We start from the raw sequence: 14,227 nt of genomic DNA, 5'->3' as shown, positions 1-14,227 counted from the left end.
GATAAAATTGTATGAAGTATTACGTTATAGAAAAATATAATATAACAAATGTCATTATAAAATATGTCTATATACTATTTAAAAATTATATTGCAATAGGCATTATAACAATGACAGTTTAGATGAAATCACAATATAACAAAGGAAACGTATAATAATAAAAACTTTTTAACAAAAAAAATAACCGCCGAAAAAAAACTAAAAGGAAATAAAAAACCGCACTAACACGAAACGAGTCGACCAACAAAAACAATAGCACACTGAAAAGAAAAAAATAATTATTTTGTCTTCAATAACGCAAGTGAATACCTATGAACTATGTATATACATACTTCTGAAATCAATCACACAAATCTGCGTATTTATATATTTACAATCTGTTATTTTTGGAGTCGGTGCCAGCCTCAAACAAACTTGAGCACCTTAGTGAAGCACCTGCACCGACTCCAAAAATAACAGATTGTAAATATATAAATACGCAGATTTGTGTGATTGATTTCAGAAGTATGTATATACATAGTTCATAGGTATTCACTTGCGTTATTGAAGACAAAATAATTATTTTTTTCTTTTCAGTGTGCTATTGTTTTTGTTGGTCGACTCGTTTCGTGTTAGTGCGGTTTTTTATTTCCTTTTAGTTTTTTTTCGGCGGTTATTTTTTTTGTTAAAAAGTTTTTATTTTATAATTTTCTGTGGCTATAATTTATACAAATTATTACATGCTTAATTTTTGACTACTTTTAAAATAGCTACCTACCTTGCTTTAGCTATTAACTGTTATATTAATAATCCTACTTTAACTATTATGTTCTGTAATATAAATAAATTACCCCTATTTCCCCACCCTTAGGGTAGGATTTTTTTCCAAATTTTTATTATTATTACGACTACTCTGTAAAAGGTTATGCGTGGTCATACGTTACAATCGGTGAGTGAAAAAATCAATCATCCCCTATTTTCCTACCCTTAAGGTTGGATTTTTTTTTTTCCAAATTTATATGGGACCAACTTCGGGGTATACCCTTTCCAATAAAAAAATAATTATCAAAATCGAACACCTCTGTAAAAAGTTATGCGGGGTCATACATAAAAAAAAAAAAAAAAAAAAATATACGCGTTGACTTGAGAACCTCCTCCGTTTTTTTTTCGTCGGTTGAAAATTACATTATAACATAAAATAATATATAAATGGCGTTATAACAAATGTATGATAGTTTTTTTATAATTATATTAAGCATTACACACCCCGCACATTGTCGTAATTATTTACGAGCTTAAATAATAGTTTGATAACCTCACTCAGTATAGACATTATTAATATTATTTAAATTAAACATAAATTGACAACTGACTTTTAGCTTTTTTTTAAAATCATAGACAATTGGTGATACAACAACGAAATATCTGTCAACAAATTTTGGCTGGTCTGGCTAGACATGCGAATGAGAAGAAGTACAGTCAACAATAAAAGTGTGTCACAAAAAAAATTTACTAACTTGTTCACGGACAGTCCAAGATCAATTCAACATTAAATTTACCTCAATTTAATACAGTAATGTCATCAACTCCTCGCCGATAGCGACGGTCCACAATGACATAACACTTACGCGCAGAGAAAGTGTTACAGATGCGCGTAGCATGCCAACTACTAAGTGCTAATTATTAATTCTGGTCAACGCCCCATTGTCAGTCAGATCGCGTGTGAAATACGTAATCACTGGTTGACAAGATTGTTTGTTTTTGCGACGAAGCATGCTTGCTGGGAAAATTAAGCGAGGTTTAGACTAGCGAGAACTTCAATTTATTAGTTTTATTACATTACGGGGCTACCCCACGCCAATGACCTTCGATTTGAATCCCTTAATTTTCTAATGTTTTTTGTAGCTTATCATATTAACAGCAACGGCTTTAAGCAATATAATATCCCATATTTACTTCAAAGTTCAGTCTTCGAGATATGTATTTGGCATCAAAGTTGAAAAATTTTAGGCTACAAAACTGGTTTTCTGGCCATAACTTTTGTGTTAAGTAATTAGTTTAAAATTAAAACCCCGGACAGATTTTTCTTCTTCTTCTTCTTCTTCTTTAGATTACGTCCATGTAAGATCCTTCACAGCAAACTAGATACGAAAAAAGTGTTTTTTAGACTATGTTTAAAAAAATCATAAAAATTAATTTCTTTAAAAATCCGGTAGACCAAAACAGAGATAAAATATTGAAGAACCGATAACCGTTTGTCTTATAATTTTCTATAGCAGTGCAAAAAAAGGAGATACGATTCAAAACTTGTCAAAAATCGATGAAAACCTCAGGTAGCCCCTTACGGTATCTGAACAAACTTTTGAATGCTTTTTCTTTTTACCTTAGTAGTTGCCGTTTTTACCCCCTGGGTACGAAACTCTAATAACGTCTCGTAACCTCTTCGATTAGAATGTTCAACTTAAGTACTGTCCTACTTGCAAGTCGAGTGGGCAAGTTGTTTTGTCTCAGGCGAGTACTTGCCTCTCAAATGCCTCTTGACGCCCTTGGTGAAATAAAGGGCGCTGCTGTACCTTCTGACTGACGCAACGAATTTGAATGAAAGTTACAATCACGCTCCGTGATTGTTACGCCATTTTGGGTTCTAGCTAAATTGGACGTTCCAAAGCGTAAGTATGGAGCAACCAATTTATATAGGAGTGTTAGGACCCTAAGCGCCACTTGCACCATGCCACTAACCCGGGGTTAACGGTTAAACGTGGAGTTACCATGGTTACCAGTACAATCTGACAATGGGTTAACGGTTTAACGGGTTAACCTCGGGCTAGTGGGATGGTGCAGGTGGGCCTAAATGACTTAACAATCGCGGAATGTGATGTGTACATCAATTTCAAAGGAATGGTAAGTAGGTACCTATTCCCTATTATCCTACACTTTATAAAACAGTCCCCCACCGCGTCTGTCTGTATAATCGTAATAAACTCAAAAACTACTGAACGGATTTTTATGCGGTCACTAGAGTGATTCTTGACGAAGGTTTAAAGTGTATAATTTGTTAAGATTCTGTGTAAATTGGTTGAAATAATATGACGATTATGATAATGAAGTTGGAAAATCACGTTGGGTGCCGCTTTAATCGAAAAAGCTGCCTAATCCGTTTGAGATGTAACAACACAATAATGTATGATGGAATTGCCTCTCTTTCATTATTCAAAGATTATCCTGATTAATGAAAAATATAAAAAAGGTCTTTTATAAAATATACGATCTTTGCGCAGCAATGTGCGTAGCCAACGTGCCAATCGTTTACTCTCCATAGCTAACAAACACTGTCGCACTAATAATATAGAAGAGTGATACAGAGACACAAAGAGTTTCGTTGTCGTAGCGCAAGCGATTGTCACCTTGGCTAGGCACCCGGTAACGTAGCTGGGTCTGTAAACAACAAACACTTCGATTCATTAGTGCCGAGGCACGCGCCCTTTCTACGGCTTATACATAATAGGTACCTACCTATAGACAATTACGTTTAATTTTTTAGGGTTCCGTACCCAAAGGGTAAAACGGTACCCTATTACTAAGACTCCGCTGTCCGTCCGTCCGTCTGTCACCAGTCTATATCTCACGAACCGTGATAGATAGTTGAAATTTTCACAGATGATGTATTTCTGTTGCCGCTAACAACAACAAATACTAAATAGTACGGAACCCTCGGTGGGCGAGTCGGACTCGCACTTGTCCAGTTTTTATATCGTACTATTATAATTAGGATGAATTACAAAATCATCATATTGATAATAATATATAGTATATAATTAATTGTACAGTACATATGGTGCCACTAGTGCGGGAATAAGCACTTTCCGTGCCTAATGTCGAAAATTGAAAAGGCCATATGAACTGTAAAACGTTGTACAGTACACGTGCAAAAAGGTAATTCGCCTTTCCTACTTTTCGCACTTGTATCGTAATGTACATATCAAGTAGGGCCAGTAAGAAATGTCACGTTTCAATGTTTGTCGACCTCAACAGATAATTTCATGTGATCTGAGTCTCGTCTCTTTTCAAGCAAAAACGTCAGTTTTAACACTGACATAATATATCTGATCCATATCGTATCTTTCGCAAATTTTTGACGTAGCTTAAAATTCGAATCAGGTAGTATCTTATTTACTGGCTGAAGTATATATTATACCTACTATTTTTCTGATCGAACGAAGCTGGAAAGCGGCAAATTCCTTTAGCGCAGCGTGCCAAAAAGTGAGGCTTTCCTCACGGAAAACCCAAAATAGGGTAAGACTAACATAGCTCGGGACAAAACAAACAGTATGAGGATTCCGTACAAGTGATATTGATATTGATATTTATTGAAATAAAATTTTACAGCATTACATTATAAGATAAATATGACAGTAATTAATAAGTTACCTATGTTGATTCGCAAAAACGTAAAACTTTTTTAAAAGTTTATGACTCTGGTCGGCAAACAAGTCGCAGGTCGCAGTCAGGTGCAAAAGATAAAAAAATATTGAGGAGTGTCCGGGAACTATGTTAGTCTTACCCCGGTGATAGTCTTACCCAGTTACCCCATCTTACCTTAGTCATATTGTTGACCAATTTTAACTTTTTCTTATCAGCCAATCCTTCTGTTAACCCAGTCAGTAGTTGACCGTAATAGTTGTTTACCAACCTAAACGGGTTGTAGATGTAGGGTAATTATCTTAGAATAGTAACCTCAGCTTCAAGGTAACTATTATGTCTTCAGTCCCAGGCTGTTAAATAACCATTACTTGTTACAACATTCTTGATACAGTAGAGTCCGGTTATAACACTTATAACGACGCCCAAGGGACCGCTGATATTACGTCGTACTAACCGGACGTCGCACTAAACGAACTGCCAATTTTAATATATTTTTTTAATCAAAATAATTACATCATTTTCTATTTATTAATACTTTAAGCGACAATCAAAGAAAAAAAAACATTTCAACTAAAATATTTATTTACGTTAGTATTACAACACTTTGTCTTAAATGCAGAGACTTGTGTGTTTAGAAGAAGCCACTTTTGTAGGTAGGTACGCGTACTCACTCATCATCCGCAAATTACTCGACCCCGTAAAATAAAAAGTCGTAATTCTTAGGGATCTAATCAAGACGACAATCATACATCGACAATGAAAAAAAAAATAAGTTTTTTGTCAAACATTTCAATTTTGAGTCAACTTTTACTTTTGTTTCAACAAACAACTTATGCCTACTCAATTGAGACAATTCTTACAAGCCGAAACGTCACATGACTATTTCATCTTGCTGAGTATAGGCAAAGAGGGGAGGGAAGTTGGGTGCGCGGGACGAAGTAAACTTCTTACCAATAATTTATTTGTAAAAACTACGTCGCTCGTCGTTGTAACCGGACTTGACGGACGGATTTTGTGTCAATTTCCGTCGTTAAAAGCGGTCGGTCGTTATAAGCGGAGTCGTAATAAACGGTAGTACTTTCATAGTAGCTAGTACTAAAACCAAACAAGTGCCTATACTTACGTCGCTATAAGCGGTTGGTTGTTATATGCGTGTCGTACTAACCGGACTCTACTGTACTTGCATTAATTAAGTTACGTAGTTACGAGTAAGTAGAGATTAGATAGGTAGTGCATAATTGTTTTCCATCGTATTTTTTTTTTCTTGAGAAGTTCAACAGCGTTTACATTAAATAATATATAAAAAACATGAGAACTTATAGCATAGCCAATAACAGAACTTCCTGGAATTTATACATAATAAAAAATCATCTGTGGGTAGACTTGTAACTTGTGCTGTACAAGAATTGTAAATATAACTTAATTTGTAAGTCTTTAAGGTACAAGGAAAAAGAGAAAAATTTAATAATAACTGTAAACTGGAAAAAAAAACCTAAAATAGTAGGTATAGCTCTAATTTTGCGTAAACAATAAATAAAAAATAGTAAAATAAAAAATACATACAGTACCTACATAAACGAGCGAATCTATTAGTTTGTATGCATTTATTGGAATTTATGTGTTCGTGTGTGTGTGTGTGTGTGTGTGTGTGTGTGTGTGTGTGTGTGTGTGTGTGTAAGTGGGTGTGATAGTGCTGTGATAGTGTAAGTGGGTGTGATTTTCTCGGGAACGTTCGTATTTGTCATGCTACTTCAATCAACCTCAGTACTTTTTGTACCGACACTGACTGAAATAGCAAGACACGGTCGTATCGAATTTTAACTGTTGTGAGACATAGAGTTGGACCAAAAAAAGTCTGCAGCGGATTTGATAGCCCACGCAGTGCAAGTGTCATTTATACGTCATAATTTCATAGAAGTTTGACGTTTAAAATAACACTTGCCCTACGTGGGCTATCAAATCCGCTGCAGACTATTCTTGGTCTGCCTCTACTAACATTGAATAAAACCTAAGCTCCTAACGTAAGCTCTCCGAACGAGTCATGTCGCGCGAGTGACTAAAAACAAGTGAGTCTAAACCGTAAAATTATTCAACACAGTCGTATGTTTCCGTGAAAAAACGATGGAAAATAGTTATGCACTACATCTGTTTGAACTAGTAAAGTTGATTTTATTGTCATGTTATTATTAGGTATAATATTTAATTTTAAAAGTAGAGCAAAATTATGTTTTAAGCTACTTTTAAAATATAGTACCTACATATCTATGTAGCAATGAGTTGCAGAGGATTCTGAAAGTTTCCATAATTTTTGGAAATTGCTACTGAAAGTACAGCTAAATGCTGTTGAAATTTAATTGTTTGACTGTACAATTTTCAGTAAATGATGGCAATTTAACGAGGAAAATGAAAACAATGTACCTACGAGGATAAAAAACAGTCAATGATATAAACAATTTCAAGAAGGTTAGCTGTAGGTAAAATAATCTCGAATTCTTCGTAATACATAAATAGGTAGTTTCCGATAGGTATATATCTCAAACAAAAATAAAGAATGAATTAAACCTATTTACTTAGAGTCTTGCTTCAAATAAATAATTAATGTAATTTCTCAAGCTTAACTAAATATTTATCTCAGTATCTAACAATCATGCATTTTTATAAATTTAAGTTTTTTCAGTACTTACCAATCCAATTCTTCAAAGTCAAGTCCATAAAGTTTATCCTGAACAGTCTCACTTTACAGTTTCAGCTTTCCAGTTACACTTAATTGAAAACACTTTGAAAACATAATTTTTCACTTTTAAACTCACAAATCGTGGGCTCCGACGCCAATGGCGCATTTGCTATGATGAGAGAGTTTCTTCCACTTAACTAACACTTCACCTTAAACCGATGTCTGGTCTTTGACGTCTCATATTTATTTTGTAAACAAAACAAATGCCGATCGTGGTTCCGTCGCGCGTACAGCGCTGTCGGAGTACGGGCCGCAACTGCCGCGATTTTCAACTGTCTATGTTTCAACTGTATGGCTAACTTTGTGATACAACTGGTTGAAAGTTGAACCTTAAACGTGGGAGACAAAGTCGTATTTTGAATGGATTGTTTGGCTACAAAACGGCAAACTTAAATCGTTTCACGTATGTAAGTGAACGTTTGGTGATCAAGATTTTGTAATTTTATACGTTGAGGAAATTAACGCCAAATTAATTGTAAAAAACGTGTATTTTGGAATAAGTTGACGAAATTAAGTTTAACATATTTGGGTCAAACGCACAACTGTGTTCGCGTCTTTCCTATACCGTAAAATGGGGTGAGTAGGGTCAAAACTGAAATTCAAACCTCGATAACATTTTATTTTTACATAATATGAAAACTGAATGGTGTATAAATTAAGTGTTCCGGACGTTTGTATTTTAGTTTTTATTTTATTTTGGGTAGTTCCATTTCATAACTTTGACGATAAAGAGGAAAACCCACCTCACCCCGTAGTGCCTCGTATTTGGGGTGAGAGGGGTTTTCATACAAAGGTGATTTTGGAAGAATGGTGGATCGATTTTTTTTTATTATGCGTATTACTATAGCTCCAGTTTAAATTGGAATACATTATTTTTGTAGCAGTATCCTTAAAATCCCTTCTCATTCTCACCCCCCCTCTCAAACCTTCTCTCCACATTCATAACCCACCTCTCCCCGCGAAACCTACTCACCCCGTTTTACGCTACTTATACCTATAAGTTCCTGTACATTTCGGACGAACGCACAAGTTTTATCTCCTGTGGGCAATTAGTTAACAGCTTGTGGGCATGTAGATAATGATTTTATCATACCTATCCAAATAAAAGGAGTAAGTACCTCATGCGGACAAGAGTTGAATAAGAAAATTAATCTTTTTAGCCCTTAAATTTGGGTATGTCTACAGGTAAGACGCAAGCACAGTTTTGTGTTTGACCCATTTAATTATAAATGAATAGAATAGAATAGAATATCATTTATTTCAGTATAAGTACATAGTTATACAATACATACACAGAAATTTAAAAGGACCTTACCGGTAGCTCTACCTAACACCCGTATTACCTAGAGCACCTAGGTAATCAAGTTCAATATATTAACAGACGAGTAGCTAATAGAATATTCATCGTATGCAAAATGTCCATTTAACGCCCTGCGCTAGTGACGTGCACAAAGTCAAAGGGCTTTATTGCTCCGTCCAGGTATCCTTTAGGTATTGAATAATTATCGAAAAAACATATGAATAAATAAATATATTTAGGGACGATCTTCTATAGATCGACCTAGCCACAAACTAAGCAAAACTTGTACTATGTGTACTAGCGACCATTGTACATACTTATAAAGATGAATACATTATGGATGACTCATGTTAGACCGGGCCGTGTCCGGGCCGGTGCTTACTTTTCTATGACATGGCGAGGTGATCGCGTGGTGCTTTCCATAGAAAACGAGGCGCCGGAAGCTAGCTCCGGAACGTATACGGCCCGGTCTAACGTGAGTCATCCTTTTAGATAACATCCAGAACTCAGGAACAAATATTCGTGTTGAACACACAAATAAATGCCCTTACCGGGATTCGAACCCCCTGCTTCGTAGGTAGACTACCGACTAGGCTATGCCGTAAAATGTCAGACTTTAGATCCGCGAAATAATAACCTTCTAACCCGTTAAACAAACAGCAACACTGTTAACTGTCCGTCGTTAGACCTTATTCCAACGGGCATAAGGTCCAAAGATGGACAGTTAACCCGTATGGGTTGGTATGGGCGATCCATGGTACTTACCTACTTGCGTATTTGTACATGCATTAATGTTCCCAGCATCCAACCGCAAATAAATGTAGTAAACCACCACCAAGCATGAAATAATATGACCACAAAACTAATTTCCATCGGACCCCCGCCAAATCCGCAGAAAAATAAAACAAAGAAAAGTCCTCATAACATAACTGAAAGTAATTATGGCCTAATTTCCTTAAATGGGCTTTTTTGTCAGTGATAAAATGGAAAGAAAATTGAAAGAATAATATTACTCTGTTCTTAAAAGTCCGCAGCAAGCTTGGTGTTCCATACAAACGTAATTACGCTCTCATTTTAAAACGAATAGCTAGATTGCTCTGAAACTACTCAGTCCTGTAATTAGTTTATGTAGCTTCAGAGCCTCTACCATCAGTTGGCAGAGTATTTTTCACTTACTTTCAGTGAATAAACGTGCCGTATGTCAGTCACGTTTTACGTTTCTTTCCGGTCTTATGTGCCTAACTTCACTCCACTCCAAACGATACTGTCCCTTTCTAAGTATACTAAAAAAAGAGCAAGAATTATATCGGAGGATTGTACAGCGTCTCTAGGACACACCTAAAAAAATAATATCAAAAGTACGAGAAAACGGTAAATTACCTATCGAAATCTGAACTTAGCAATATGGAGGGTAGAGGTAAGGAAAATCCTTTATGACTTTATGGAAAAACTCCTTTATGGGAGAATATTTGCAAAAGCTGGGCACGCTGTCAGCTATTATAACTGTTCTAAATCACTCCAGAGCAGCGAAAAAAATAAAACCCATAAACCTAGTTTTCATTGTGTCAATACCGTACTAAAAATCATGGAGAATGGAAAATATTTAGAAGTAGAAAAACGTTTTCTCTTTTTGTATGGACGATTACGTAGTATCCTTCCCTCTTAAGGGGCCCACTGATTATCAGTCCGCCAGAAGGTATCGGCCTGTCAGTTAAAACAAAATTTTGACAGTTCCGAAGAACTGACAGGCCGATACCGTCCGGCGGACTGTTAATCAGTGGGCCCCTTTAAGGTTTTTGACGGACACTTTTTCATTAACTAATTACATGGAGATTGTATTCCTTACCTCTACCTTCCACTTAGAGCAATTAGAAAGGAGATGTCATCGCTGTCATTTTCTTTACGAAATAGTCTGCCGATTTTTGCGGGGGAGGGGACGTCAAATGTATTGCTATTTCTACATGATTTGTACAAACGTACAAATAGCCATGTCAGTCCATACAAAAGTTTGCACAGTTGTGCAAGTTTTTCGCCAGAGGGGTAAGCTCGTAAACGCAACTCCAGTTGTTAAATGCTCTAAGGGTATATCTATTTCTATAATCAGTTTATAAAACAAACGAAATAGAGCAAAAACAAGTTTTGTATGAAAAACTTGAGGTATATCCTTAGAGCATTTATCTAAGGATATATACCTCATGTCATTCTAGGTGCAAAGTTTCATTACAATCCAACACGTAGTTTTAAAATGAGAACGAAACTCCTTTTGTAAGTATAGGAAGGTGAATATCGGCCGAGCTTGCTGCGGACTCTTAATGACAAACATCTTACTTGAGAGTGAATTTATTACAATACTTAATAGTGTTATTCTTCTATTCTATTTTACTTTAGAATAAATAATCTCGGGACACATTTTCCATTTTGAAATCAAAGTAAGTAATATGGATGTGTCGCAAAATTGTATGCATGAAGAAACTTAGAAATAGAGCGAGTAGAAATTTTGTAGGTAAGTAAGTAAATATGTAAAGGGGCCCACTGATTAATAGTCCGCCGCCGCCGGACGGTATCGGCCTGTCAGTAAGAACAAAATTTTGACCGGCCGATACCGTCCGGCGGACTGTTAATCAGTGGACCCCTTAAAACTTCTGCTGCATGTACAGTAGGTCGCCCTATACCATCTCATTTTAACCCCCGACGGAAAAAGAGGGGTGTACAACATATGTATACTTATGTTGTACTCTGCTATGTATTTTTAATGTCACTAGGTAGGTATATGAGTATACCGTAAATATTGTAGAGTTAGACCAAGAAAAGTCTGCAGCGATTTTGATAGCCCACGCAGTGCAAGTGTTATTTTAAACGTCAAACTTCTATGAAATTATGACGTAGGTATAAATAACACTTGCCCTGCGTGGGCTATCAAAATTGCTGCAGACTTTTCTTGGTCTAACTCTATTAACTTGTGAAAGAGCCCTTGGGACAGAATACATTTCGGAATTTTGATGTTTGAATTATTTCCTTGGTACCTAACAAAATAACTCTAATAGGTTATACCGCTAATTTCGTGATGCACACTTATTGTTCTCTTCTGTTCTTGCTGTTGTTGTCTGTACATGTTCGTACATGTTTTGTGATCGTCACGAATAAAAATCTTTTATCTTTTATCTTTTTATCTAATTTATCTGGTGCCTAACAATATGATGTACTAGGTACCTATAGTCACTATAGTCAGTCAAACATTACATAAATAAAATTGGCTATTGTTTAAGGAAATTCTCCCTATTGTTATGTTATCGTTATGCACTATAAATTTTGTACTTGTAGAAAGTAGTATTGGTTACATTTTATAATAATTATTATACGTACCTTACAAGGCATGTTTAAAGACAAAATATAGGTTAAGTGACAAAAGAAAAAAAGCTATTAAAAAGGAGGACAAAATAATATAAAAAATAAATATTTTAGGTCATTTTTACACAAATTGACTAAGCCCCACGGTAAGCTCAAGAAGGCTTGTGTTGTGGGTACCTACTTTTTATATACATACATAGAAAACAAATGACTCAGGAACATATATCTGTGTCATCACACAAATAAATGACCTTACCAGGATTCGAACCCGGGACCATCGGCTTCATAGGCAGGGTCACTACACTACCCATGCACTAGGCCAGACCGGTCGTCGGATGTGTGTTAACTATGTTAATATTAGTTGGAAGTGTATATTTTAAGCAAGGTATGCTATAGGTTTACCCATTGGTATGTGTAAATGATTGCATTGAGGTGAAACATATCTGTATCCGTACATTCTCCGTCTAGTAACTGGCAGCTGGTGCCGTTTCGCAATATCCCCACAGGCAATACCATTAGATCAGCGATATTAAACGGTACATATAGCTATGGTCCTGCTTACCGTTTTGTATATTTTATAAACATTTCGCTTGCCCTTATCCCATTCATTTGGGGTCGGCGCAGCGTGTTGTAAAATTCATCCCCTGACAGGTTAAAAAGGGGGTTGAAAGTTTGAATCCATTACAAATGCTTTGAAACTGCTTAGAAAGGCATAATAGCCGATTACAAAAAAAGTAATTGCAACGTTTTTGGAAATTCAACGTTAAAAAGGGGATGAAAGTTCGTCTTGGCGTGCAAATTTTATTTTAAGCTACGAACTTGAAACTTTGCAAAAACATGAAAACGAATTTAAGCATTTTAGAAAATTCATCTCCCAAGGTGGTGAGAAAGGGGTTGAAAGTTTGTATGGAGATCAAATATTTTGTGAGTGCGGAACTTGAATCTTTGTATTTTACTTACTTACTTACTTGGTTGGCGCGGTGACCCAAAATTAGTCTTGGCCGCCAACACAAGAGCACGCCACTTTGATCGGTCCAGAGCGGTATCCCGCCAGCTTTCGCCGACGCCCAGCTCACGGAGATCTGCCTCCACTCTATCTGCCCAACGGTATTTAGGACGACCAATAGGACGGCGCCCAGTTGGTCGACCCCAGTAGGCCCTTTTGGCTGCCCGATCTTCACCCATCCTTTCGAGATGGCCAAGCCAGCGGAGACGATGCGCTTTGGTCTCACCTATTATATTCGGCTCGGCTATCAGATGTTCTATTTCGGCATTATTTCGGATCCTCCAACTGCCATCGTCTCTTTTGACGGGTCCCAGAATCTTCCTTAACACCTTACGTTCTGTGACTAAAAGGCTGTTCTCCTCCTTGAGTGTTAGTGTCCAAGCCTCACACCCATACATCAGAATGGGGCGGATCACGGTCTTGTAGATCCGTAGCTTAGTACGTCTACTAAGAAGCTTGGACACCAAAACCTTATGGAGCGCAGCACTGCAGCGTAAGGCGTTTTGAGTTCGGATGTTGATTTCGTCCTCCCTTGTATGTGTATCCGAGACAGTGCACCCAAGGTATTTAAACTTGGACACTCCTTTGTAAGTGTTTTCACCCACAAGTAGGACAAGTAGGTTCTGTCTTTGGGTGCGACTGTCCCTGTACCGCTTCATGTGGAGGTATTCCGATTTATCATGGTATTTTAAGGACATATTATTAGAATACAAGAAAAGTAATTTCAGCGTTTTTAAAAATTCATTCCTTAAAAGGGTTTAAAGGGGGTTGAAAATTTGTATAGGGTTCAAATTTTATTTTAAGCTAGGAATATTTAATTTCGTAAAAACTTATTTCATTAAAAGAGAAGATAACTAACATCTCTCGTTTCATATCTCACAGTTCATCCACCTTTTCCTCGGTTCCTCTCCCGTTAATTCCCTCCACATTCATTCATAACACCTTTCTCGTCACATGACTTTCATCCCTCCGCATCACATGCCCATACCACGCTCGCGATTCGCTCTTACTTTTTCTACTATGGGTGTATATTTTATAAACACAACCATTTAATATGTTTCCTTGTTATTTGAAATAAAATGATTAAGCGTCGTTCTTAATTAACTTGGTTTTTATTGATAAGTCTGGTTCCGCCGCCGTATTGTGAGTATTGTGACACCACTGAATTCTTATAAATCGGTGTGTACTAAGTATAACTTATTTACAAACATGTGTAATACTGATACTGTTATGGTAACACTATTATGAAGCGGTTTAGCGGTTTACGGAATAAAGTGAAACGAAGGGCCATTTTTATTATACAGTAGAAATAGTAGAATCCGTTTATTATGACTCCGCTTATACTGACCAACCGCTTACTATGACGCAATTACTGTGCGAAGTTTGGTTTTCATATAAAATTCTTTGTGTCAATTTCGGATAAGATGACTTCGCTTAT

General features: G+C 36.4%; 1 protein-coding gene across 1 annotated transcript in view; it reads right to left on the bottom strand.

The window, feature by feature from the left end:
• Positions 1–7,233, bottom strand: part of LOC134806451 (venom dipeptidyl peptidase 4-like) — a 94,421-nt gene extending 87,188 nt beyond the window's left edge. Inside the window, exon 1 of the mRNA XM_063779732.1 lies at positions 7,086–7,233. The gene's annotated coding sequence lies outside the window, so the exon portion shown is untranslated. The remainder of the gene's footprint in view (positions 1–7,085) is intronic.
• Between the last annotated feature and the right edge of the window lie 6,994 nt (positions 7,234–14,227).

The sequence above is a fragment of the Cydia splendana genome, chromosome 3, assembly GCF_910591565.1.
Source record: "Cydia splendana chromosome 3, ilCydSple1.2, whole genome shotgun sequence".
NCBI lineage: Eukaryota > Metazoa > Arthropoda > Insecta > Lepidoptera > Tortricidae > Cydia > Cydia splendana.
Note: the sequence above shows the minus strand (reverse complement) of the source record. Positions and strands in the feature narration are given on the sequence as shown.